The sequence below is a fragment of the Hemiscyllium ocellatum genome, chromosome 37, assembly GCF_020745735.1.
Source record: "Hemiscyllium ocellatum isolate sHemOce1 chromosome 37, sHemOce1.pat.X.cur, whole genome shotgun sequence".
NCBI classification, from domain to species: Eukaryota; Metazoa; Chordata; class Chondrichthyes; order Orectolobiformes; family Hemiscylliidae; genus Hemiscyllium; species Hemiscyllium ocellatum.
Genome location: NC_083437.1, coordinates 19,918,613 through 19,941,721, shown reverse-complemented (window position 1 = coordinate 19,941,721; position 23,109 = coordinate 19,918,613). Strand labels below are relative to the sequence as shown.

The 23,109-nt window shown below is 46.0% G+C and overlaps 1 protein-coding gene across 8 annotated transcripts in view; it reads right to left on the bottom strand.

Moving 5' to 3' along the window:
• The window catches only part of LOC132833830 (kazrin-like), a 704,169-nt gene that overhangs the window by 185,568 nt on the left and 495,492 nt on the right, over positions 1–23,109 (bottom strand). The window lies entirely within an intron of this gene.

Genomic DNA, 23,109 nt, shown 5'->3' with positions numbered 1-23,109 from the left:
CGACTCTTATCTCCAGCATCTGCAGCCCCTACTTTCTCCTTTGAATAATGGCCCAGTGATATTGCCACTACCACCCCATCTCCCTCACTAGATGCTGTCAAAGATCCAGTGGAGATGCTCAGCTTCTCTCATTGGAAATGAGCACTATGAGGCAATCGTGTGGCACGTCAGTGATTAATCGAAGCCTTAATGGGGTCAGGGTCACCAACACTCAGCCTAGCTCATTCTCTGAGAAGTTACAACTGAAGTGAAACACGATGGCATTATGAGCAAACAGCCTCACGTCTGACCAGATGATGGAGGGAAGGTTCCGTGGTTAAGATGCCAAACATCGGTGGGCTCGTGACACTCCAAGGAAGAACTCTTCCTTCCTCACCACTTCCCACGGCCTGCATTTGGGCCTCATGGACGGAGGATTGCAGTGCTTTGATCTTGTATGTTGGTTGTGAGATTGCCTGGCACCATCCAATGAATGCGGCTTCTGCTGTTCAGCACATGCGCACGTTGGAACCTCTTTGTGGGTGCTGCTCCTGGCATGTCTTTCTCCATTCTCTATTGAACTAGGAGTTATCCTCAAGCTTCATGTCCATGTTAGAGTGAGAGATAAGCTGTACCCGGGCCATTACAGAAGGCAGTGGCACACAGCTCACGGTGGCTCACTGGGTATCCTGCTTTGAGCTGCCAGATCAGTTCAGTTGATCAGAATCACATTGCCACAGAGGTGGTGGAAGCTGGTACAATTGCAGCATTTATCTGGATGGGCACATGAATAGGAAGGGCTGAGAGAGATGCAGGCCAAATGGGACTAGATTAATTTGGGGTATCTGGTTGGTATGGGTGAGTGGGGCAGAAGGCTCTGATCTGTGCTGCATGACTCTATGACATGAAAGATGGCTTCATTGCGAAGCTGGAACATCACCTCTACAAACACTGATCGTCACTCTTACCACTTGGTGAGGATGTGGCTAAGAAGGACTTTCCCTCTTATTCGTTCTCAAACCACCTGCTGTGGGCTCAGGTTTGGCAGACCACCCTTTGGAATCGATGCTAAGCTGTTTTTCGTGACAGGAGACTGATGGCCCTCTCCCAGAATCCTCAGCGAGGAGCCATCGGTTAAGGAAAGGGCAGATTGTAGGCACTGGAGAGATCATTCGGGGACAATGCTGGGGACTGCAGACAGCAATCCCTCATCACCACAGGCTACGGTATTACCACACCTGCTAGGCCTGTCCCATTGTGGGGACGGGACACAGCCAGAAACAGGGAGAGATGGGTCAGGGACATTGATCGTAAGGGTATGAGTCAGGATCAGAAAGATCCGATCAGGCTGTCCTGCATGAGACAACTATCCCAATTCTGGGATGGGTGAAAAGGACTTGACAGGGGTCAACTCTGCTGCACTTCCTTTGGTCAGGTCTCAGCCTACTGGGATGCTGGTGAACGGTGGCTCCATGGTTAGATCTGCTGCCTCACAGAGGCAGGAACCCAGGTTCAATTCTACTCTTGGGTGACTGTGCGGAGCTTGCACACTGTCCCATGTCTGCGTGGGTTTCCTCCCACAGTCCAAAGATGTGCAGGTTCGGTGGATTGGCTATGCTCAATTGCCTCATAATATTCAGAGATGTGCAGCTTAGGTGGGTTGACCATAGGAAATGCAGTGTTTTAGGGATATGGTGGGGGGTGAGTTTGATTGGAATGTTCTGCGGAGGATCAGATGCTCTCCGGAGGGCCGGGCCGAATGGCCTGCTTCCACACTGTGGAGGTTCAATGAATTGATGAATTCACTCTTATTGCACTTTTCTGTAAATGACTTAACACAACTGAGTGACTAGTGAGGCCATTTCAGGGGGTAATTCAAAGCCATCTACATTGCTGCAAGTTTGGGGTCAATATGGGCCAGAGTGTGCGCAAAGATTAGATTTTCCCTGAGAACCAGACGGGTTTATAACAGTTAGCATCATTGCTGCCATGACTAATGCACACAGGAGTTCATAAATGCGGCCATGTTTGACTGCGTCCATTTGGACTGCAGCTTATATTTGCATCCGTTTGGTAATCACTCGGCCCTCAATTTTGTTTCCCATTTTCATTGGAGGAAACGGAGGGGGGAAAAAAAACGGTCACCTTATCCTGGAATTCAACAATGGTGAGGAAATGCTAATCAACCTAAAAGGGTTAGACTCTTTGTCTCTTCCCAGCCTTGTGCTGAAGTTCAAAGTTGTAAGGTTTTGATCTCTAATGAGATTAGAAACCCACCCCTATAGGGCAACTTTTCAAATACTGCCCCTATAGCTCAAGCCAAAGAATAGAAAGCCATTTGCCTGTGACTGAACACAAACTGAGAGGAGAGTTGGTTTCAGGCACAGCTCAACCTCAGTTTCTGACATGTTAGTGCTCTGTTCAATTGATTCGCCTGACAGACATCAATCCCAAAGAGCAGTTGGACAAGGCAAACATTTCATGCTGCATTTAGAAAACCACACCTCAAGTACAAGCAGCAGGGGATTGAAGGGAGGCTACTTGCCATCAATGAGCCTGTCAGTGTGGCACAGACACTCAGGTCATCATTACTGTCTTCAAGGGAGTAAACAGGGTACTGAGCATCATTGCACTGTCAGCAAAAATGGCCAGTACAGAACTCCGCCTCCTTCGACAAACATCATAACAAAACCTTCAAAAGCTTCCTACAAATTTACTTCATTGTTTGGCATAGGTCTTCGCTGTCATGACAATTGCCGTCTCCAATGCACCAGTTTTACTGATGTTTATACAAGGACAGATGTAGAAGATTATTTTTCTCCCCCTTGTGTGGCACCTTTGTGCTACTCACAACGAAGTATTGAGGAAATTAGAACATGTTCTTTTTGGTACAAGCAACAGCATGAAACACATCCCAAGTGATGCCTAATCAGCAAAATTAACATGTGAATTGGACCTTTTGTTTGCCAGACTGACATTCCCCTTAGTTTCCCCTTCAGAAGCACACTTCTAAAAGTGCCAATGCTATGAGGAAAATGAAATGGCTGGGACTCGACTCGGAGTGAACCTCTGCCATTGGCAATCCAGGCAGCGGCTAAAAAGGTAATGGCAGCCACCGCTGCTGCTTCCAGGCCAGAGAATCTCTCAGCCCACCCACAGAGACTAGCACTGCAGTTCATTTCCTGACATGTCATCTGTAAACAATAAGGCTACTGTGTGCTGCTCCAACCTCAAGGAATGTGGGTGAAACGACATGGTCCATGTTCTCTAATTCCTGTAGTTCACCTCCATGAAAAAAATAGGTACTTTCTCTCCCCAAGGAAGGTGATCCCTTTTATTCTTTAATATTTGGTTTTGCATCAGCACTTCAAGTCTGTGAACTCCCAGATGATAGTTTACTGCTCTCTTCCAGCTTTAGCCCACGTGCCTTTGAACATGGCGGCTTCCATGCTGGTCTCCCCGCCTGAGTTACACAGATCTTCAGTGTGGCTTTTGGACACGATGGTGGATCGTGTGTTATTGCCTTGGACATCTGCAAAGGCACTCATAACCTGGCACAGGACACCTCCAAGCAAAACAAGATCATATGGCCTCCCACTGCAGTTCTGCACCATCCTTTTAAATTTCTCACTCTTGTGTAGTACACACTCTAACTCATTTACCTCTGGGGCTCCTCAGTGCTTTGTCTGTAATTTGTTCTTCCCCTCATTCTTCAGCCAAAATGACCCACGCTTTTGGTAACAAATCCAATTAGCACGCCTCAACTTCCTGCAGATCATACACTCCAGTCCCCACCGTAGTCGGGATCTTTCGGCTGGGTGAGAAGAACCTTTCATTCACAGCTCAGTTTCTTTGCCAGAGCAATTACACTCGTTAACATCCATCTTCGAGGTTCCGGTCGCATTCCTCAGCGGTATCGAGGGGGCAACTCACCCAGAGACCACACGTTTGGCAGAAGAATATAAAGAGGGTAGATCACAACATCAGTGAGCAAATCTGATTGGCCACCCAGGGATCAACATTTCAGCGAACAGCTTCAGTTAATTGTGTCTGATTGAAGATCTGTTCAGCACAAAGGACCTTCCCTATCAGCATCATGAGAGAGACTATTAATAAGTTAATTGCTGGTTGATTTTTACTTTGCTATTATGGCCACTCTCCCAGTGTTGGCAAAATTTAAACGGTGCTAGCCACTCACAAGATTGGCTTCATCCCAGAGAGCAATGCAGAGAGATTGCTCAATGAGCATGCAACAGGAGGTTGTTAGAGGGTAATGGTGCATCTTCATTCCTAATCATGGGGACGGTCTAGTTTAACCTCCACAAGGCCCTTCGCAAATCCAGCCAAAAACTTACAACTCTTCCATTTTATTTCTACACCTTTATTTCTTCATCTATTGACATCCTCATGTTTCCAGTTTCTCTTACCCTCCAAATGAACTCAATTTTCTGATTCCAGCCTCGAGGAAGTCTAATTTGCTCTTCCACCTGAAACAGTCTTTCTTCTTTGATTGAGAGCACAAGCAGGTCCATGGTCTCAATCATCTTCAGGTGACTTTTGAGCCCACGAGCTTCACAGTTTTGGGGGTTACCTCCGTCAGACCCCTCCGCATTCTTCCAGTATCTCTTCAAGTGCCTCACCCCATTTGCCTGGGCCATGCCTTTTAGATCCTCCCCTTCACGTTCCTAAACAAGATGCTGGAAGAAATCAGGCACCTGCTAGGCCATCCCTCACTTTGACATTCCCATGCTGGCAGACACTTTCTGGTTTCTCTCATCAGTATCAGTAGAATTGGCGATTCTCTGAAACTTTCCTCTTTTGTCACTCCTAAGCTGCAAATATACGTAACAGACTGATCCACATATTCCCTGAATTCTCATGGTGCATATTTCCTACTACAACCTGTGCTTTTTTTGGAAACACAGTTCAGTCCCTTTTCCACAATCGCTGGCCTCTCAAAGCTTAGGTTTAAGATGTAACCCTGACGTGCTGATTTATTGCACTGTCTCTAAGCGCCCTTGTGATGTCCTGCACCATAAGACCATCACCTTTCGCCCTGTTGAAAGATCGAATGCTGTGGTTCCATGCTCCAAGCAGACAAGGGTCAGAGATAGGCTACAATATTCTAACCCTGATTCTTTCACTTCACACTGGCTGAGGGGTACAAGCGAGAAAGGTTCAGAGAAAGACTAACTGCACCAGTGTTGATTGGAAACTGAGAGACTGGAAGAGGTTGAGAGAGAGAGTGAGAAAGAGAGAGAGTGAGAGAGAGAGAGAGAGAGAGAGAGAGAGCGCGAGAGAGCGTGAGAGAACGCGAGAGAACATGAGAGAACGCGAGAGAGTGAGAAGAGAGTGAGAAGAGAGTGAGCGCGAGAGAGTGAGTGAGAGAGAGTGAGAGAGAGAGTGAGAGTGAGTGTAAGAGTGTGTGAGAGTGTGTGAGAGTGAGTGAGAGTGAGTGAGAGAGTGAGTGAGCGAGTGAGTGAGAGAGAGAGGACAGAGCTGAGGGGATGATCCTGGAATACGTGCTTATGTGAGTGAGAACGTGTGAGTGAGCGAGCGTGTTGGTGGGTGGGGTGGGGTGGGGGATGGGGTGTGGGGATATGTGCAGGACAGAGAAAATAGATCAGCATTTTAAAGAAAAAGGACACCAGCAGCTGTGCCTTGAGCAGTTTTTGTGAAATCTTCCATTTATATAAAACATCCTGTCAGAAATTAAAGGAGGCATTAAAACAGATGAACAACATTAGTATCAGTGTGAGAGAAGATGACACAGCCTGCCTATTGGTCACGTGATACAGTAACAAAAATCACTTGGCAGACTCAGTTTACAAGCCTGCAAGGAAACAAATCCTGGCATTGATAACAGAGAAGGATCACTGAGGTTAATCCCAGAGAGAGTGGGATTTTCTTATGAGGAGGTCCAGGAGATTGAACTGGGATTGATTCAGAAGAACAAGGGGTAGCTTCATTGAAACATATGAGGGGTTGGACAGGGTTGGTGCTGTGCTTGTGTGAGTGAGAACGTGTGAGTGAGCGAGCGTGTTGATGGGGTGTACAGGGAAGTCTAGGCCAAGGGTATAATTGCAGAGTAAGGGGACACACGTTTTGATACAGAGATGAGGATGAATTTCTTCCCTCAGAGGATGATGAACCTGTGGAATTCTCTACTGCTGTTGAGGCTAGGTCACGAAGTACATTCAAGGCTGAGAAAAGACAGATTTTTAATCAGGAAGGGAATCAAGGGTTATGGGAAAAGGTAGGAAGGTGGAGTCAAGGGTTATCAGGTCAGTCAGGATCATGTCGAAAGGCAGAGCAGAGGAGATTGGTGGAAAGACCACTTCTGCTCTGATGGTTTATGATCAGCTCCTTACCCAGACCTGATGGGAGTTAGCAGAGTTAGGGAAGGATCATGCCATCACCAATTTCAATTCAAGGGTGGAATTTTAAATTGAAGGTGTCAGGCAATTGGGAGCCAACGAGGCTCCAAAAACAGGGAGGCTGGATATGACACAGGCATTAACTGTTGCCTATGGAGGGTCACAGAGTCATAGAGATGTATAGCACGGAAACAGACCCTTTGGTCCAACTCGTCCATGATGACCAGCTATCCCAACCTAATCAAATCCCACTTGCCAGCACTTGGCCCATATCCCTCCAAATCCTTCCTATTCAGATACCTAATAAAAAGATGCCTTTTAAATGTTGCAATTGTACCAGCCTCCACCACTTCCTCTGGCTCATTCCAAACATGCACCACCCTCTGCGTGAAAAAGTTGCCCCTTTGGTCCCTTTTATATCTTTCCCCTCTCACCCTAATCCTATGGCCTCTAGTTCTGGACTCCCCCACCCCAGGGAAAAGACTTTGCCTATTTATCCTATCCATGCTCCTCATAATTTTGTAAACCTCTATAAGGTCACCCCTCAGCCTCCGACACTCCAGGGAAAACAGCCCCAGCCTGTTCAGCCTCTCCCTGTTCATCCTCCAACCCTGGCAACATCCTTGTAAATCTTTTCTGAATCCTTTCAAGTTTCACAACATCCTTACGATAGGAAGGAGACCAGAATTGCATGCAATATTCCAAAAGTAGCCTAACCAATATCCTAGACAGCCGCAACATGACCTCCCAACTCCTGTCCTCAATACTCTCACCAATAAAGGAAAGCATACCAAACACCTTCCTCACTATCCTATCTACCTGTGACTCCACTTTCAAGAAGCTATGAACTTACTCTCCAAGGTCTCTTTGTTCAGCAACACTCCCTAGGACCTTACCATTAAGTGTATAAGTCCTGCTAAGATTTGCTTTTCCAAAATGCAGCACCACACATTTATCTAAATTAAACTCAATCTGCCACTCCTCATCCCACTGGCCCATTTGATCAAGATCTTGTTGTAATCTGAGATAATCTTCTTCGCTGTCCATTACACCTTCAATTTTGGTGTCATCTGCAAATTACTAACTATATTAATTATTCTCACATCCAAATCATTTATGTAAATGACAAAATGTAGCAGACCCAGCACCGATCCTTGTGGCACTTCACTGGTCACAGGCCTCCAGTCTGAAAAACAACCCTCCACCACCACCCTCTGTTTTCTACCTTTGAGCCAGTTCTGTATCCAAATGGCTAGTTCTCCCTGTATTCCACGAGATCTAACCACCATGGGGAACCATGTCGATGGAAGGGTTTGGAGCGATAAGGGCTGGGTGCTGGCAAGTGGGACTAGATTGGGTTGGGATATCTGGTCGGCATGGACAAGTTGGACCGAAGGGTTTGTATCCGTGTTGTACATCTCTATGACTCTATTCAGCCTCTCCCTATAGCTCAAATCTCCTAACTCTGGCAACATCCTTGTAAATCTTTTCTGAACCCTTTCAAGTTTCACAGCATCCTTCCGATAGGAAGGAAAATAGAACTGCACGCAATATTCCAAAAGTGGCCTAACCAGGTGACTGAGGTGTCAGTGGGGGAACACTCTGGGGCCAGCGACCATAATCCTATTAGTGGAAAAGGACAGAGCAGATCTAAAAGTTGAAAAAGAGGTATATCATGTGAAGCTGAAGAAGACAGACTTGGAATTGTGTAGCCGGTTAAAGCATAAATGGGGAATCAGGCTGCGGTCCCAATCTGTGTGGCTTTTGTCTTCAATACCCTCTGTTTCTTGTTTTGGAATAGACAATTTAAAATAATTCACGGTAACTTAAAGTCTATGTCATGTACAGTAACAGCTTCTGTAACAGAAGATATTTACTAAGAAATCTGTTTACTGACATTCTGACATACCTCTGGAGTAGGTGGGACTCAAAACCAGGCCTCATTGCCCAGAGGTAGGGACACTATCACTGCACAAGAACCATCAACCTGAGTAATGTCTCTGTCTTCACTTGCGCGGAGCATATGCATAGACAGTGTTGCTTTCAGGGATAGATGTGACCAACCAGTTGACACACATCTGGAGTTGGTTGGGCTTGAACCTGGGCCTCCTGGCACAGAGGCTGGGATATTACCACTGTGTCACAAAGGCCCCTGAGCTTGCACAATATTAGGGCTGCTAATTATTGGACACAGATGTTCCTATTCAGTAACTGGTCTTACAGATTAAATCATTCGTGAAAGATGATTAGGCAGATCTCATTTACCAAAAATCAGGATTTGTACAAATCGCCCTGGGTAGCTTGGTTTAGCTCCCTCTGTAATCCGATTTGAGTACAACTGCAGGTTTGGGACTGGGTGGTGATTTGAATAATGCAACCTACGTTGTGGAACTGAACTCAATTGTCAATCTGTTGCAATCTTTGAGTAGATTGCATTTTCCGATTACAATCCTGTTACCCCAAAATACTCAGCATTCTCCCCCCTCCCCATTTTGCAAAGCCCTCCACAGTTCAGTATCCACCCAGCACTACAAAGTTGTGATTGCCACCATATTGGGGGGAGAAAAAACTTTCGCTTTCTGTTCAACGTCTCGCCATCATTTGGCATCGATGACCATCCACTAGCCTCCTCTAAATGTCTCTCCCTCGGTTTACCAACTCTTGGGGACCAGCCTCATTTTGTTCCACTCATAGCCAGAGGACATCCAGCAATGGCTGCGGCTCCCTCTGTAGCGTTCCCAGAGACCACTTTCCTGACCAAGCCAGGAATCTGCATTTTATCCTCGTCCTCCTCCTCAGCTACATCCCCCTATTGTCCCAAAGGAGTACACAGTGTGTAGATGTGATCAGCTTCCATATGCACACCCTGGTGTTCCCTCGCTGCCTTTTACACATCCACTCTCCAACAGGCCACAGCTCCCACCAGCTGAGCATCAAGAAGGTTAAAATCATCTTTGTCCCCTGGCTTAAAGCTCCACACCCTCTTGTGCCAGTTCTCTCTCCATCCCAGTCCCACTTCAAGACAGAATCAGGCATTTGGATTCCTGCACCTCCACGCAGCCCTGGCCCTTACCTTCGTCTACCTGCCCCAGCGACATTGAAAACAGAAACAATTCTGAGGAACAGGCTTGCTCCTCTCATTTATTAGCCTCAAGAACACGGCATTAAGTGACCCTCTTGGACCTCTGCAGTCTGCCGTCTGGTAAAAGGTGTTCCTGCAGTGCTACCGGGGAGGGAGTCACAGGAGTTCGAGGAGGCATGTGCCCAGCTCAGGCCAGGCTTCCACCTGCAGGCTCCACTATCCCCCTGCTGTTCCCTTGGCCAGCCCCCTATCCTCCGTCCACAGTAAACACCAGGTCACACCTAACCTGCACCAATCAGCCTGTCCAATCATCTCTCCACCCGCTGATCCGCAAACCTTCACCTTTTCTACCAGCTTTTTGACTATCCCTTCGAGGATCGATTTCTCTAACTTGGCACGCATATACCTCCGCGCCTGTGTGCGCGCATTGGGTTGGCTTAGCGGAACAGTGATTGTGCTTCAGCTGGCCATTAAGACCATAAGACATAGGAGTGGAAGTAAGGCCATTCGGCCCATCGAGTCCACTCCGCCAGATATTTGGTGGCTGCAGCAGGTGCTACATAAATGCTGTTTTTCTTTGTGACCCATGTGTGCTGCTCCTACGTTGAAGACACTGTTGTTACGGATACACAGAAAATACACAACCATTGCTGAATTGCTCTGGCCTCTGCAGGGATGAAAATGTGTTGCTGGAAAAGCGCAGCAGGTCAGGCAGCATCCACAGAGCAGGAGAATCGACGTTTCGGGCATGAGCCCTTCTTCAGGAATCCCTTCAGCCCTTCCTGAAGAAGGGCTCATGCCTGAAACGTCAATTCTCCTGCTCTTTGGATGCTGCCTGACCTGCTGCGCTTTTCCAGCAACACATTTTTCAGCTCTGATCTCCAGCATCTGCAGTCCTCACTTTCTCCTCTGCAGTGATACCCACTACAAAGATCTCAACGATGCTTACTATCAGAGCCTGCAGTGTGTGCTGGCTTGCGGACACGAGCAGTAACAGCGCAGGGCTATAAAATGAGTGCTTGAAGTTGCTTTAAAATTAAACAGCACCAATCCCTGAGCAGTCCATAAGTGGGCCATCTAAAACCCAAATAAATTGGACAAACCCAGCCCAGACTCATTTACTGGACTCGAATCAATAGGAATGATGATTGGAACTCCATGAAGCAGCAGAAACATTCAAACATACAGGGTTTTCTGTCAAACTGACAGAAACAATGTCTGTACCCTGACACTAATGGGCTGTAGAGTCGTTGGTGGGGGGTGGGGGGGACTCAGCTAATTATACATCCTTTCTACCAGATCCAATTACAGATAGTAGGTCTCCGTAACAGAGCACAAATACAGCTGTGGTTGAATCATTAAATGGAGTGTACAGTGGTTGGAGAGTGGCCTGGTAATTATATACTCCATTGATCAAACCAAATTAGAAAGTGGATAAAGAATTAATCAGACAAGATAATCAGGCTACCAGTTCATTTCATTTCATGTTAGTTGTGTTAGGGATTTGAACTATGCAGGTCACATTTCTCCAATGACATTGAAGTAAAATCATTACATGGTAAACCATAGGCTCGAACCATGAAACAAGAGCTTTGCCCTCTCGATGGTTCCCAATCCTGTAAATGCCTCATTTAATGTCTGGGCTCTGTTTAAAAAACAGTCACGGGAGGAGGAGCTCAGAGAGCCTGGGGGCGGGACCAACCTGCTAAAACATGTGATCGATCATTTATTATTCAAGCATTATTTCATGATGCAAACGTATAGGACATTGTCTCTTTCAAAACACAATCTGAATCTGCACCAAGGTCATCGCGCTAGCTCACTCTGTATGAGGCCATAAAGCTGAGAGATGAGAATTTGGGGTGCTGCTTTGACAGCCACAGTAGCTGCTGCCCCCAGCCCCTGGTCAGTTGACAAGGGGATCTGTGTAAATGTTTCCAATGAAACGTACCGAAATGGCTCCCTCAGCCTGGACATTCCTGAAGCAGTTCCTTTTGATAAAGCCACAAAGCGACAACTCTTACAGTCACAGTCTTTTCTCAAACTCTCATCCGAGACCCACCACATTTGGTGGTGTCACGGGCAGCGAAGAATGTTATCTCAGAGTACAAAGGGACCTCGATCAGATGGGCCAACAGGCCGAGAAGTGGCAAATGGAGTTTGCAGTCATAGAGGTGCACAGCACAGAAACAGACCCATCGGTCCAACTTGTCCTTGCCGACCAGGTATCCTAGAGATTAATCTAGTCCCATTTGCCAGCACTTGGCCCGCGCCCCTTGAAATTCTTCCTATTCATATACCCATCCAGATGCCTTTTAAATGTTGTAATTGTGTCAGCTCCAAACATTCCCTCTGGCAGCTCACTCCATACACACACCACTCTCTGTGTGAAAAAGTTGCCCCTTAGGTCCCTTTTAAATTTTTCCCCTCTCATCTTAACCTATGCCCTCTAGTTCTGGACTCCCCTACCCTAGGGAAAAGACCTTGACCATTCACCCTGTCCATATCCCCCATGATTTTATAAACCTCTTTAAGGTCACCCCTCAGCCTCCGACACTCCAGGGAAAACAGCCCCAGCCTATTCAGCCTCTCCCTATAGCTCAAACCCTCCAACCCTGGCAACATCCTTGTAAATCTTTTCTGAACCCTTTCAAGTTTCACAACATCTTTCCGCTAACAGGGAAACCAGACTGAAGGCAGTATTCCAAAAGTAACCAATGTCCTGTACAGCTGCAACATGATGTCACAACTCCTATACCCAGGGCCCACTGCCCAATAAAGGCAAGTCTTCCTCAAATATGCCGAGGAGACAAAGGAAGTCTGCAGATTCCGCTTTCTTTTCCCAGTGTGGAGAAGGAAATCACTCTGAACGATGAATTTGATTCTCAGACTGTTGCAACAGTCCATCGCCTTCATTATATTTGAAAATTTTCTCTCCTCTGTTCTACTTCCCTTAATGTCACAAACCCTAACACTATTACTGAAGCACCACTGCCACATGGACAGCATTAATTGAAGGAAAGAGGGCAGGGACTGCCTCTGAAGAAAGCACAGGAATTAGAAAATGTCTTCGGTGTAATAAAACCTCATGAGATGCTATGTGCAAAAGTAACCAGACAAATGGAACATGGAGTAACAGACACAGAGTTACCAACCCTCCAGGATTATCCTGGGAGATATTCCTCATGGGCTGAAATTGCGCAGCCTAACAGTCCCCTCACAAGTCAGCCCCTTCAACCTGCTGTGTGTGGGGTTGTAGTAAAACACTTAGAAAGGGGGTGGCGACCTGACACCATATCATCCAAATAATTTGAAACAAAAAAAACATTAAAGGGAACATTGGACTCGAAGTGTCTAGGAGTTAGCAATGAATGCCCTAGGCATAGCTAAGAATAAAATCAAATGCTCTCAGTGATTATATGATTGAGGAGGAAAGTGTGGCTGTTTGATTCCATGGGGTCATTGGAGGCAGGTCAAGTGATGAAACTTTCTGGAAGTATCCGGTGATAGAAATCGAAATGGGCAATAAACATTACAGTGTACTGCTACCAGACAGTAAGCAACAGAGAAAGGAGAAACTTCCAGACAGCCCTTCTTGTCTTCTTATACAATAAATTCAAAAAAGGGAATTTTAACGTACGTCACCCATTGAGTAGGCAGAGTCATTTAATGAAGAGGTCCTGGATATTAAAGGCCCACCCCAAGCTGGGGTGTTTAGTGTCTACTCTCAAATGGAGATACCTGTCCCAAATGGCATTCCTTCAGTAAAACTGTTCACCTAACCGTGTCCTGGGATGATTCCAACAGCTGCATTACTGCAGCTGGACCGAACGGGTACAACCGTGAGTGACCGAGAAGCAAGTGCAGTGATTCGCAGCATGGCAGAGACAGAATGATCAAATTGGATGGGAATGTAAATACAGTACTGCAATCTGGTCTCAGTTGGGAATGTGAGCAAGGTTTGATTTAAGAGCGCAAGCTGTTGGCAAACAGATACATCAGGGCTGTGTCCAAGCTCATATTAATTCCTCCCAATGGCCATGGATTGACGCATATCCCATTTTTCATGAAGCTACTGAATGCTACGTCAATGTAGGTGCTATTGCTAATAAAATAAATCTATGATCTGACAGCACTGCTCCCTCCGAGTCAGAATATCGAATTCCACTCCAATGACCTGAGAACTTACATTAGGCTGATGCATTAATGCCATGCTGAGGGAGCACTGCACTGTCGGAGGTGCAGTGGAAGAACATTCCATGGTACTATTCCATAAAGAGCTGACAGGTTCTTCCCAGAGTCCTGGTTTTACTGCTCTGTCAGTATCACATTCCCTGGTTGTGGAATTGTACCATTCGGACACTGAGTTCTCTACATCACAACATTATACGGTTGTTCAAAAGATATCATGCTAGCTAGAAAGTGCTTTGTGACATCCTTGATGACATGAAAGGTGCTATATAAATGCATGCCTTTCCATCAGGATTGCAAGAACTGCTGGTGTACACCCATCACACTGAAGTAAGGATGCAGTTAAGGTCAGCTAACAGGAGGTCTACCAACACCAACACAACTCTGTTCTCTGCTTGTTTTTATAGATTTGCACATACCTATCACTGATACAGTGCAGCAGTCCCTTTTACATATGGGCTTGGAGTGGTTATAATAGCTCATGCGGAATACACAGCCTTGCTCCATTATTGAGACAATGCAATCCTCCTGCCAGTTGCTATGGATACCACACAGTCAGAAGTTGAAGGTAAATGCTGCTGTGTTTTGAATAGTTCCAGAGTAATCATTTACTCCACACGTCCTTCAGATTGGGAGCAGGTTACAAGGGCTGCTTTTCAGTTTCTCACAGTGCCCTTGGCCTCAAGTGTTCTTCAGAAGAACTAAACCAAGCGGCTCTTGAATGGGAACAAAGTGAGGTTTCTCAAGCCTATGTTGAGCTGTGCTGGCAATACTGAAATCATAGGCAAGGAGGGGAAATAATTCAGCTGGTGCTGCTGGCTGTTGTCCATTAGCTCCTGCTGAAAACTGGGCACATGGTGAAGAGAGAGGTCTACAACCTACAATATAATGGCTCTCCCCACGTTAGAAAATCTAAATAATGTCCCTCAGGAGGGGACAATGTGCAAAGGGAGCCTTTCTCTGGCCAGCGTATGGTGTACTAGAGTAGATAGGAGAGGTTGTGAGGAAATGAGAAAGGAGATTAAACCCTGGGTGTTGACTATTCCACCCCACGATCAGCTGAGTGAGAAGAGTTTATAAAGTCTCACCATTCACCAGAGTTAATCTAGATTAAAAGCATAAAAGGCTCAGTGGTTAGCACTGCTGCCTCACAGCGCCAGGGACCCGGATTTGATTCCTGCCTCAGGCGAATGTCTAAGTGGAGTTTACACATTCTCCCAGTGTCTGTGTGGGTTTCCCCCGGCTGCTCTGGTTTCCTCCCACAATCCAAAGATGTGCAGGTTAGGTGAATTGGTCATGCTAAATTGCCCCACTGCGCCCAGGGATATCGCAGGCTAGGTGGATTGGCAATGGGAAATGCACAGTTAAGGGATAGGGGAGGGTGGGACGCTGTTCAAAGGCTCAGTTGGACTGGATGAGCCAAATGGGCTGTTTCCGCACTGTAGGGTTCTGCGATACCCTCAGCAGAATGGCTTGAACACAGAATTGGACTGTGAACTTTGAAGAAAGAAAATAATCAGGGACTTTTTAAAAACTGTTGTTGTTCCAGACAACAAATAGAAATGAACTTGAAGCCATAGGTGAAGAGAGGGTAATGAAGCTGATTATATTCCCAAATAGGATGATAATCTTGGAGACATGTTACTTAGGAGTGACAGAGAAGGGACTCAGTCCCTTTGTCTGGTATAATTCATATCAATAGGAACAGGAGGCAGGCAAAGAAAGGTATGGCTGAATAATGTGGTGCAACAGACAGGGATGTTATGTCATCTCTCCTTAGCTTTATCCTTCTGCTGGTGCCCTCTGCTCAGAGCTGCATATTAATAAAGAAACGACAGAACCACAGCTTGCTTACTGCCTGATGTTATCCTCTATATTATCTGCAGTCAGTCTATGCTCACATTCTGTGGATTGGTTTGAGTAATGAATGGCTTCCATTAATCACCTCAGTGAGTGTGGTAACATTGATTTCAGTCAAGGCTTTCTGGTCACTGAGTTGAAGAACAATGGGAAGATTTGAAGATGCTCATTTCACAGCTGTCACTCAGGTTGACAGCAGTCTGGGTGACAATGTTTTGCTGCTTATTTTTCCCTCTGCAGCTCCATTAATGTCAACCATCAGATTCCCAAAGGGAACCTCCAGAACTTCACGATCTGATTCCAATTATGCCCTATTCAAAGGCAGGGTCTTGCCTCATTGTTTACTGACATTTCATCCAGAGGGGGGTTTCTTTGGCAGGGGGTTTTGTCAGTAATCATCCACACTCCACAGGGAAAGGGCACGCCTCATTCAGAACGGGAACAGCGTTGTGACCACTTTTCTGAACTACACACAAGCCATCTAACCAACTGAACAGCCGCCCAACCCAGGATTATACAAGGAGTTTTATAGGTTTAACTGAGACAGCTTCTACTGGTAGATGAGATGGTTATGGAAGATAATTACGTGACATCAGCAAAAAAGCTTTGAATGTGGAGATTAGGAAGATGGCGCTTGGAATCCTTAGAATCCTTTTCCAAACCACTATTTATTTCTTTTTTAAAAAAAGGGAATACAACTGATGAATCTTTGGAATGAAAAGGAGAATGGTTGTGAAAAAAAACTGCTTGCACTAACTTGATAGACCAAATGGCCTGTTTACGTGCTGGGAAATATTCCCTGATCCAGTCATGTCATGTCACATCACGGCCAATGTATAGCATTAACAGCCACAACCCGAAGGGAGGGTCTTGCGGCGATATTGGATACTGATCGGCACTGGGAGCTTGGATTTGCAACCTCTCCAGTCCAGTGGTGTCCATCTACCAACATCTGGCTCAGCAGAGACCAATGTGGGAGCTGGGAACCGTCCTGGTCTATATCAGTACCATACTGACTGGCATCATTGCTGAATAGGCCATTGGGCAGGAAGGCCACAGGGTCTAGGCACTCCAGCCACACGCATGCATCACCAGATAATTATGGACAAGGAAGGCCATTCAGCCCACCTGAACCCAACCACCTGCGAACTTGCCCCATTGATATATCCAAAAGTTTCTCGAATGAGATTTTGCTTCCAGTGTTGTCCAGTGTCTATTCCACACATTGACAACCTTTTGGGAGAAAACTTGTTGTTGGACACCAGTGCAGAACAGGAAAGAACTGCAAAACTGGCAATCTCTCCTGTTTTTCGGGCACAGAGTCAAAACCCCCTGCTTTCACAAGGAGAAAGGTTTCTTGACTTTGGTCTCAAATTCGCTCTTCACGTTATCGAATATCTTCTGATCCCTATCGCAATTCAATTTTAAAAAGAAAAATCCACATTTATCTTTTCAATTTGTTTAAATGCATTACATGACTTTAGAGACCAGCTTTCCCAGCCTAGATGGAAAAGCCCATGTTTCCCCAGTCTTCCCTCATAAATTCAAATCTTTTGACACTGGGGATCAGCCCCACCTTCACTACACAGTCTGCAGTTCACAAGTGACTACCTTCTGTATGGTACCTCAAAATAAACACAATATTCAAGCCGCAGTTTGATCAAACGTACTGTTCACTTCCTTAGAATCGCTCTATTCCGTATTAACAATGTGACTCAACAATCATTTGGCTTTGCTGATTGTTGCTCTGTAATGATTGGTGCGCTGAGTGCCAAGTCCAGAGGGATCACTCAAATCCTCGATTATGCACATTGTTTATTTTTTTCCATGCATGCAGTATTTTACACTTGACTGCATTCCACCTTCAAATTCTACTGTTCTGACTGACTACATATTTTTACATAAATCACTGTCATTTCTGTGGTGCCACCTCTGAACCCACTGCTGCTCTGAGTTTGGCATCATCTACAATTGTCGGTGATGTACTCTGAATTGCTCAATTCAGCCCACTTATGTAATTTAGACTCAGTTTGAAGATTAAGCACTGGCCACCATCTCACCTCCTCACTTCACACAAACACTCAGCACTTCTCTGTACCTCAGCACCACCATCACTCAGCCAATTTCTCAATCTTTCTCACTCTCAGCGAATCCCTACTAGCTCAGAATTTAACTAAAAGCTTTTCACATGGAACTTTTGCTGCGGCCTACTGGAAGTTAAAGTATACCACATCATAGAATTAAACTCAGTACATTTCATTTATCACTTCCTGAAACAAAGTAGTCATGATGTCATTGTGGTTCTGTTCGCCGAGCTGGGAATTTGGGTTGCAGACATTTCATCCCCTGTCTAGGTGACATCCTTGGGAGCCTCCTGTGAAGCGCTTCTGTGATCTCTCCTCTGGCATTTATAGTGGTCTGAATCTGCCGCTTCCGGTTGTCAGTTCCAGCTGTCCGCTGCAGTGGTCAGTATATTGGGTCCAGGTCGATGTGTTTTTTGATTGAATCTGTGGATGAGTGCCATGCCTCTAGGAATTCCCTGGCTGTTCTCTGTTTGGCTTGTCCTATAATAGTAGTGTTGTCCCAGTCGAATTCATGTTGCTTGTCATCTGCGTGTGTGGCTACTAGAGGCATGGCACTCATCCACAGATTCAATCAATAAGCACATCGACCTGGACCCAATATACCGGCCACTGCAACGGACAGCTGGAACTGACAACTGGAAGCGGCAGATTGAAACCACTACAAGTGCCGTAGAAAACATCACAGAAGTGCTTCACAGGAGGCTCCCAAGCACTGAGGATGTCACCTAGACAGGGGACGAAACGTCTGCAACACAAATTCCCAGCTCGGCGAACAGAACCACAACAACGAGCGCCCGAGCTACAAATCTTCTTACAAACTTTGAGTCATGATGTTGATCAGCCTGGACTCCCCAAGCCCCACTCTTTCGGAAAACACAGGAAATAGATAATTGTTTGATCGCTTTAACACAAAATGTCAACATCTATGGTCTTCATTACCCTATATAGGTTTTAAATATAAATTAACCAATTGGGGAACATTGGTGATTTACAGGTGGGGGTTAATAGATCAAAAATAAAAGGTGATTTGGTGATGAGGAAAAAAACCTCAAAGTGAGGGTCTTATCAAGCTGTGATAGTGTCTCTGAATCAGGAGGCTTGAAATTAAGTCGCACCCACTCTAGAGGCGTGTAATAACATCTCTGAACAGATTGATTAGAAATGTAGTCTTGACAATATATTCCACTGTTGCACACAGAATGGGAGACTTCTTAAGTCTACAGTTGGCTGTTAATTTTGGTGTTAATTTTGTTTTACTCTTTTCTTATATCAGTCATTAGCTTATCTCAGATGAATAACAGGAAGGAATTGAAAGAAGACCTACAATGTTGAAATAACAAGTTTGCTATAGATTAATTACTGTAGATATGGATGTTAGTTCAGCTCGGAGTCCTGGATTTGGAGGCTGGAAGCCAATTCCTAAGCATTACTTGAAGGTGTCACAAATCACCCTCAATCTCTTCACAATATGACACGGTGTACTGATTGTCAGCAAAAGAAAATACAGAGTTTCACACTGGCAAAAGTTCATTTCTTCCTTTAACAATTATACAAAGTTATAGAGCCATACAGCACGGAAACAGGCCCTTCAGCCCAACTCCTCTGCACCAACCAGACACTCCAACCTAATTTAGTCCCATTTGCCAGCATTTGGCCCATACCCCTCTAAACTCTTCCTATTCACATACCCATCCAGATGCCTTTTAAAAGTTGTAACTGTACCAGCCTCCACCACTTCCTCTGGCAGCTCATTCCACACACGCACCACCTTCTGTGTGAAAAAGTTGCTCCTTAGGTGTCTTTTAAATCTTTCCCCTTTCACCCTCAACCTATTCTCTCTGGCTTTGGACTCCCCAACCCTGGAGAAAAGATTTTGGCATTGCCTTGAAGGATTAGTGACCAGGACGCACATCGTGTTCAATTCTCAAACTACACTCAGGTGACTGTTTCTGCTGGAAAGACCCATTTGGCCTCAGCGGCCTTGTTCTGAGCTAGAGCTGGGCAGAAGGAAGAAAGCAGCCACGTTTGCCCGTCCTGATTATTAAGAAGTGATCTCTGCTGTAGAAGCCATCTGAGAGAAGGGTCAGGATGAATCAGAGTGCTGCACTGAGGACTCACGCGGGAGCTGAGCTAGTGTATGCAGTGTGAGGCAATGCCTTCAGTTGGACAGGATAGTTAACTGGATGGCCTAAAGTACATGGAACACAGAGAGAGAGAGGAGGAACAGGGAAAATGACACAGCCCTATAAATTAATGTCAAATACGGCTGGCTACTTATATTTATTAAATGGAAGTGCTGTGCAGTCACAAGGGGTTCATTGGCTTGTGTACTCTCACATTAATCACGTGCAATGTTAAAGAGCTTCAGTGAAGCCAGCAAAGAAGCTTCCAGAACAAGGGGCAAATGGGCCCGGGAGTCTTGACTCATGATCACTCTGCGGCTCTCTGGCAGGGTGTGGACAGTCAGCATATCCAGAACCTTCCGCAGCCTGCTGCTGGCTGCCACTGGATCACAGCTTGCAGCCGGGAGGAGGACTGAGGCAAACAGGATATTGCTGTCCATCTCTGTGACCCAATGCACCGCTCTCCGAGGTAGCTGCAGCCCTCCCAGTCTGGTTTTAAGTCGCATCGATTTTCACCCCTCCCTCACTTGTGACCATCCGTGCAGTCATTTCGACAAAACCCTCCCTCCAGTTCTCCTCCTGGCTTTTATCCTTTACGACACATCTCAAAACCTGGTCGCTGACCAAAGATTTGGCCATATAATTTATGATCTAATATGTTCTAATGTCACTCACTGTCATATTCTGCATGATCACGATCCTGAGAGGCACCTTGGGGTGTTTTATTGTCATAAAGACAAAGTACGTTGAAATGGTTTTAAACAGTTCTTCGTTCTTGAAGGCAGCAACTGTGCTGTGGGTTTTACGCTGTGACTTAATCCACCTCCCAGGGACAGTTATCACATGTAAACCTGGACCATGAGGGTCGGTTTAACCTTGGTACGGCTGTCATGGGAACAAACTTTTAATCATTAAAATGGTAACACAGTGGCTCAGTGTTAGCACTGCTGCCTCACAGCCCCTGGGACCCAGATTCACTTTCATCCTAGGATGACTGTTTGTGTGAATTTTGCATATTCTCCCCATATCTGGGTGCTCCAGTTTCCTCCCACAGTCCAAAGATGTACAGGTTGGGTGGATTGGCCATGCTAAATTGCCCATAGGGTCCAGAGATGTCTAAGTTAGGTGGATTAGCCATGGGAATGCAGGGTTACAGGAACATGCTGGGGGTGGGCTGTTCTTTGAAGGGTCGATGAAGACTCAATGGGCTGAATGGTCTCTCTCCACACGGATGGGCTTCATTGATCAAAACCAAGCCAGATATGTTCCCACTCAATGTCAAGTGAGCGAGAATGGAGATCATGAATCTGCCTGAGTTCTCAGCCCTTTGTCCAACTCCAGCAAGATGTAACGTCCTGCTCCATAAACTACACCGAAGGTCGTGTGTGTCGGCTGAAACAGAGATTGCCATCCAATTTGTTGCTCAGACCTCACACAAGATGGTGTCTGGGCTCCCAGTTCTGTCCCATTAAGACCTTGCTGAGTTCCAAGACCTTGCTAACTTTGCTGCACTGCCTTTCGATCGAAAAATCGGATTTTGGTCAACAACAGTTTAATACTGTAGCAGCTGGAACACTTCAGAAAAATTCAGCTCCTCATTAAATTCACAGACTGGTCTCTTGGCTGAACCTTTGCAGTGACCCAACTATCCCAAGAATGTCTCCTTGAAGTGACAAATACCATCAAACGGGATTGCTCGGCTTTAAGGTTCCTGTGAAACCTTTTCTCTTTGTAGAAAAGGGAAAGGGAGCAGATTGATGGGTGTTCTTTATGAGACATCATTGGAGATTAAAGGATCAGGCAGCTCTTGGAGGGAGTTATTCCCCCCTCCACCGCTCCCAATCCTCCTGCAACTGTTTTCAGAGATGTTGAGCTTTTACAGTGTCTGTACTAGGCAGCAAAGATAGAAATAGAGAGATATTTGTAACATCCTTCCAAACCTACTATATTCTGTGGCTGTTTACAACAGAACTACCATTTTCTATCCCTACTTTTCTCTGAAGGTCTGACTCATTAGCTCTGCAAGCAATGAGTTCATGGACACTTTTCACATCGAAAACTTACGACAGATGGGGGAGGGGTGAAATTCGACCACGGGAAGCATCATAGCTGAACCATCCAATGTTTTCACGCAATGACACGCAGGTAAACATACACTCACATGCAGACAGACAGACTCTCACACGCCACCTTGCAACTCCAGTTCACCTTTCCACCCTGGATTGTCATGTTGCTGCTCCCAATTTTACAGTCCAGTAAAACCCTCCATCGCAGCACAGAGACGAGAAAAGAATCTGCAGATGGAGTTCCTCACTACACTCTTGAATAAAAGGAACTTCAGATTCCAGAGTAACGACATATATATACTGCCATCTTTCAAAGTTAAGATTAGAGTGGTGCTGGAAAAGCACAACAGGTCAGGCAGCATCTGAGGAGCAGGAAACCTTTCCTTACTGATGAAGGGCTTTTGCCTGAAACGTTGATTTTTCCTGCTCCTCGGATGCTGCCTGACCTGCTGTGCTTTTCCAGCACCACTCTAATCTCCAGCATCTACAGTACCCACTTCCGCCTAGTCCTTCCAAAATTAGTTCATCCGAGTTTGGGCTGATCAGGTGAAGGGGCTTCAATACTGAAAAGTCACAATCACTCACACTGGTCTCAGAATTCCTGCCCTTTGCTCCCTTCCTGTAGCTGAATTTACAGAGAAAGGTCAATGTTAGATCAGGGAAGCAACAGACAATCATTTGAGCCCAACAGTCGAACAATTACCAACTCCCCGAGTGACAACGATATTGTTCAGGACAGTTCCTGTTTTTTACATTGCTCAGTGGTAGCATTTTCTTTTATTTACTCATGGGAGGTGGGTCTCACTGGCTGGCCAGCATTTTATTGCCTGCCCCTAGCTGCCCTGGAGGAGGCGCTGGTGAGCTCCAGTGAGTCACACTGAAACACATTTAGAATCATATTTCTATTTGTAAAGTAACGTTGTCACACAAGAGTGACAATATTCTTCACATCTTAAAATTTGTGCTTTCGGTTTAAAATCAAAACAAGGATCAGCAGTCGTCCCATTCAGCTTCATAACTTTCCAGAACAAGCACCTCTTCACTTCTATACTCACAGAAGCCCTACAGCGTGGGAACAGGCCATTCAGCCCATCGAGTATACAGTGACCCCCCCAAAGAGCATCCCACCCAGACCCTCCCCCTCTCTCCATGCATTTCCCTTGGCCAGTTCACCCAACCTGGACATCTTTGGATTGTGGGAGGAAACCGGAGCACCCGGAGGAAACTCACGTAGACACGGGGAGAACGTGCAAACTCCGCACAGACAGTCGGCTGAGGCTTGAATCGAGCCTGGGTCCCTGGTGCTGGGAGGGAACAGTGCTAACCACTGAGCCACCATGCCACTCT